This window comes from Gavialis gangeticus, unplaced genomic scaffold (genome assembly GCF_001723915.1).
Source record: "Gavialis gangeticus isolate Ggan-Ray unplaced genomic scaffold, GavGan_comp1, whole genome shotgun sequence".
NCBI lineage: Eukaryota > Metazoa > Chordata > Crocodylia > Gavialidae > Gavialis > Gavialis gangeticus.
The window spans coordinates 48,738,402-48,744,488 of NW_017728996.1; positions in this window are offsets into that span (position 1 = coordinate 48,738,402).

Below are 6,087 nucleotides of genomic sequence, written 5' to 3' on the forward strand. Positions count from 1 at the left end.
CGAGGCATTAGGGGGTGGGGGGGGGGGCCATAGCAGAGACAGGGGGGTACCTCATCCTATTGTCCCTCCCCCCTTACACACAGACCCTGTACCATTCCTGCAGTAGCGCTGGATGCAGGTAGGACAGAGCAGCAGCAGCACACTGAGATGTCACCTCTTTTTCTTTGCTGCTCAACATGTGTTGGTGGCAAAAAAATGGAAGTGACCACTGGAAAAATGAAGCCCCCCCCAGCAGTGAAACCTCTGCCTATCGCTCCTGCACTGTGCACTGCTGCTGCCCCACAATGCAGTACTGGGCCACTTATGCCTCTGTAGCCCAGCCTGAGTTCCAACATTCACGGGCAAAATCAGGACTTCCCCAAACTTCCCTAATGCCAGACATCAGAGAATCACAATGTGCGGATTTTTTTTTTTTTAACAGAGAATGCTTAGTCTCATTTAATCACCAAAACCCCCATCCTAGCTGCACTGGAAATGATCAAAAACTAAACACACTTAGTGATAAACCAGAGCATCTTGGCTGGCAGCCTCCAGCTGCCCTTTTCCAAATTAATTAGAGAAAGCTAGCACCGGCTGGAACATCAATTGCAAGAATGAATCCCAATGAATGAATTTGTTTAGTCTCCAGCAAACATTGCTGTGTGAAGATTACAAAGGGCCAGGCATCTGATGTTTTAATTATATCTCATGCAAAGTAACACAGGAAAGCCCCTTTTCAAAGTAAATGAACCAAATGCGTTATACGTAGGTAAATCGCTACTGCCAAGCTCTTTTATTACAGGTTAAAGCCATGTAGATTTCTGGATTATAAATAGCTTTATCTTTGAAAATCACAGGGAGGGACATCAATAGCTGTACTATCCTTCTCCCACACAAGCCTACCAAGTATGTCCTGGTCTCAAATTGTACCCCATGTTCAGGTCAAAGCAGCTTGAGAAGAATATCAGAGGAAATTTTCTCCCATGGCAAACCAAAGTGGCAGCATGCCCTTCTTCTGCAGCTGAGTGTTGGGTGGTAGAAGGGTGGCATGTCCTGTATGATCAGTGTCTTCTCACAGAAGGGGATGGGCAACGGTGGTACTTGGTTCTTGTCATGGTCTAGTTAGATTGCAACAAAGGGGAGTATATGTGCATCTGTGTAAGTGGTGTAAGAATCAGACCTACCCAATGGTGGGTCTCTTAAAGCTTGGTATTACCAATAAGTGGAGAGCATCCAGTGGTCCCAGTGACAGGGTATGTGCTTTGGGATGGATGTGTGTTGAGAAGTCCCACCAACCTGTAAGCTGCATAACGTTGCCAACTGGCTGTATCTGTTACAGTCCGTCTCCATTGCTTGAGACTGCGCCATTTGTCAGGAATCCATGAGATTTTGTCTTCTTGATATTTCCCATTGCTCTTATCATCAATTTGGTCAAAAAACAGCACTTAACAGATCAGGAAAGATCTCTTCCCTAGGAAGGGCCCCCATAGTTATCACTGGGATTTCCTCCCCAGTGGGGGAGAACATAAAAGCAACAGGCTTGTAGAAACGGAAGGGAGAAAGGCAAAGTTAAACCTTTATCAGAGCTGACACAGTATTGTTTCTGATGGTGCCAACAGAAAGACATTTGAATTCCCTGAGAGATTAATATGACTGAAGGGAAACGGAGCATATAGCTTAATCCTGGATATCATCCCTCATGGATGCACAAGGGGAGATATTTAATGGCTTGTAAAACAAAAGGCCCGGAAGATTTCTGAGAACAAGAGATCCTGCTGCACCATGTTTATGTATGAATGCACCTCTGGAGTGAGCTCACCAACGCATCCGCGGTCCTGATTGCCAGTGTATGAACTCCATGCACTCTTTAGTGCATTTATCCTGGCAGCAGTCCCATGTGGGCGTGGGGCAGGCTGTTATGCTCATTGAGCAGATGGGAAACAACACACCCCAACACTCAAAGGCTGGATCCACAAAAGGACTTTGGTGTCTGATGTGGATTTAGGCACCCAACCCCCTCCCCACAGCTGCTGCTCAAGACTGGAGGTGCCTAAACCACATAGGCACTTTTGGCCTGCCAAGTTTCCCCAGGTGAATACAATGATCGCCTGTGTGGTCATCTTTATATCCCGAGTTCTAAGAAATGTGGAAGGGTAGGAGACATTGTCCTCATCATGGCTGGATCTAGCCACAAAACCTCATGCAATACCGAGAATTTCTCTGTGACTGGAAAATACGTACATTTTAACACAGACAGCTTGGAAGCAGGGAAAGGGATGTGAGGGTTCCTGTTAAAACTAGTCACTTCCCTGTTGTTCACAAAGAGGAAAAAACAGGACAGTAGTCCCAGAGATTTACAACACACAGTTGTCAGTATTTATACTAGCTCTAAATCACTACCTCAGAGCAGACCCTCACTAGATGTGGGGATCAGCTGGGATTTGGTGAGAGAGGAAGGACAGAGAACAAAGAAACGATACCTACAGGATTACTGGCCTTTCCCAGCAGTAACAGAGATGCAGAGGGTCACTGAATATTTCAGCACTACTGGGATAAATTCATTAACGGTATAAATGAATGCTGTTCTCAGCTCCAATGATGCTGCAGGCCTCAGGGCAGCCTCCCTATCTGGACATCTAAGGATGGTTTCCACAACCATTTGTGTGGGTATAAATCTGCAGGGAATTCACTGAAATCAGTGGCGTTACCATGGATTTACATCAGTGTAACGCTGGCCACAGAGCTGGATGAGTAAAGCTATATTTGAACTGGAAACTATCGTGCATTTTCACCAACAGAAGGAAGAGTTGAATTCGACTCAGGTTTTATGTGATGGGCAGTGACGTTAGGTGAAGGGACCTGTGAAGTGAATGGTGTATTAGCCAGGCCTCCAGACTGAGCCTGAGCTGTGCTGGGTGCAAGACCAGATTGGATGAATGGGAAGGAGGCAGAAGATGCTTGTAGGCCACCACTACATCTCTACAGTTGTGGAAATGCAGTCACCCCTGGAGTGGATTACACAGCAGCTGAATTGCAGCATGCCAGGAGAGACATAGGGGTACTGCAACTTAAGCCAGGAAACAAATAAGAGTACTGTAGCCAAGTACATGAAAAGAATTATAGACAGACAAAATAGTTGCATGCAAAGTTCAGCCAGGATGACCGAGCTAACATTAAATTCTTCCTCAAAATAAACAAAGATTACACAACATGAGAGGGAAGACAAGCAATCTATCTGAAACCTTTTTTTTCCCCTCCACCCACCTTCCCAAGGAAGAGATCTTGTTTTTCAGGTCAGACAGCTTGACAATTTTGCCTTAAGTCTTACACCACCCCATATTTCTGTGCGCCAGGGAGATCATTTGTGAGTTCAGGGATTAACTTAATAAAGGGTGCTGGTGCATAATTGTAGATGTTGCCTCTATTTATATTTTTCATACTCTGGCAAGTCAGTTATTGCTGACATAATAGAGAGCTGCTTGCCTACTATCACTTAAGCTGGAATTCACTCTTTCCACACTGACTTGATCTAGCCTGCCACCGAGATGAATGTTTGAAACTGCCATAGATTAGTCAAGCAGATCAATGGATGGATGATGACAGATGGGTGACAGACAGTCAGAAGTGATAGGACAACCAGATGGTCTGACAGACTGACAATCAACTTCAAGGAATGAACACAATTACTTGTAACTGAGGTTCCTACGATGTATTATAGTAGCCTATGATAGCTACACTTCTTGCCAGAGCAACACCTACAAGCAAATCCTAAAGGAGATACAACTGCAAACGTCTACCTCCTTCCCCATAATCAGGGACTAACGAGGTGCAATTAAAATGGGAACAAGTAGATTAGGCTCTGCCTTCCAGGGTGCTTCTAGTTTCTTGATGCATCTAAGCAAGGGCCAGGCAAAAATCTGGCTCACAGGCCAGACTGGGCCTGCAGTAGACTCCATTTCCCAGCAGCCCTTGCCTGCATCACTGCAGCCAGTTTCTGTGAGACCCCAGTGACAGCACGGGGCCAGGGCTTCCGTGGAGACCTGCCTCAGCAGCACTGGCAGCACACGCAGGGCTGGGATCTTGCAGCAGTGACAGCATGGTCTGGAGCCAGGGCAGAGCTGTGATCTGCTGCCCACATGCCCTGGGCAGGGGCATGCAGGCAATGAATCTCAGCTATGCCCCAGCTCTGGACCATGCCATCACTACCGCAAGATCCCAGGCCCAGCCCCAGAGCAGCTCCCCACCCAGCAGTGCACCTCACCAGTGCTGCTGGCTCCGTGTCGTCGTTGCGCTGCCGCTCCAGGGGTCTCCACGGAAACTGGATGCAGCAACATGGGCAGGGGCTGCTTGGAAATGGGAGTCTGCTCACCGACCAAATCCGGCATTTTGCCCACCCCTGAGCTAAGCCCACCATGTCTGTATACTAAATAGGCTTGACTGACATCCAGGGGCAAGCCAGAGCATAGGCCCATGATGGAAACCATCTTGCCTTTTGGGAAAGGAAAAAGGGGCCCAAGAGACCTCAGTTCTAATCTCAATTTATCAGTTTCCCAAGCAATTTGGCTTGCTCAGTATGACTGTGCTATAGAACTGTGCACTAATGCCATTGGACAATGTTAAGTTGTTAATCAAAATGCTTACATAGTGGTAAATGCCTTAAAAAGTCTAGAGTGCATTATATCTACTGCATTGACTCTATTAGAAGATGAGGTCCCCCCGCCCCCACTTATTTAACATGGGGAAAAAAGCCCCTCACTTTACAAGTGAGCATGAGGGCAGGGGTTGGGACTAGAGCTGCTGGCTGCTCCCCACTGCCTCTACACACCCAGCCACTCATCCCCCAGTCTCCCCCCAGCTTTGCCGCACTCCTTTTTATCTTTGCTTTGTGCCAGCAGGCTCCATTTTTGCTGCAGCCTGGAGCACAGAGCACTGGTCCCAGCCCAGCCCCGTAGCAGCAGTGCTGGCTCCAAGTTGCTGTTACAGGGCTGGGCTGGAGCCATAATCTGTGCTCGAGGCTGCAGCAGAGATGGGGCTTACCAGCCTAGAGCAATGGTGAGGAGGAGTGCAGCCGGGAGGTGGGGAAGGGGTGGGAGGGAAGATTTCAATGGAAGGGGTGGGGGGAGATGGGAGGAAGGGGGAGCAGGGATCCAAGCCTGTGGGGGGCAGAAACAGCATGGGGGGGGAAGAGGGGAAGAGGGATTGGGGCAGCCTGAGGATGGAGGGGAGCAGGCACAATGAAGTGGGGGGCAGAACAAGTCAAAGATGGCAAGCTGCCTGTCTCCCTCACCGCCTGCCCCACTGCCTCCCCCCCATAACCTGCCCCCTCACTCTGTCCCCTACTGCTTGCTCCACTGCCTGTCCCCCTACCACCTCCTCCACTGTCTGTCCCCCCACTGCCTGCCCCATTACTGCCTCCTTATCACCTCTCCCCCTACTACCTGCAGTAGCGGGAGGGATGAATTTAAGATGATCCTCCAAAAATTAGATTTCATACATGGAAAATTTAAATAAATGTATACATTTTCCATGTAGAGTGTCTAGTTATTGGGGGGGGCTGTCTTGTATTCAGGGTCTTCTTGTATTTGGATAAATATGGTATGCAGTTACCTTTATGTCATGGATACAGGGCTAGCTACACCTGTCTCCTCTTTCTGTTCCGTGAATACACTCTTTAGCTCTTCCAGGGTGAGAATCCAGTTCTCCCATTCCTAAATTGAACCCTTGTCTAGACTCTTGTCTGCAATACATCATGGTCCAACAATGCTTACCAGCAGGTCAGACTGGGTATGGCGCTTCAGTACTCCCTCTTGGGAGTCTGCAACTATTTGTGTATCTATAGACCAAACAGCCCTTTTAAAACACAGTGTTGTTTAATAGTAAGAATAAAACATGCAGAGAAAGATTATTTTAAAACAACAGTCCACATCAGGGGTGCTTAACCCCCTGCCCAAAGGCCAAATCAGGCCCATGGTGCCATGGCATCTGGCCTGCAGGGCTTCCCATGGGTCACAAAATTTGCTGATGGGGGGAAAAGGGCAATTAATACTGCTACCACTCCTCTGCTGCCAAATTTCCAAGCCCTGTGGCTAGATCTGAGCTGAAGCACAG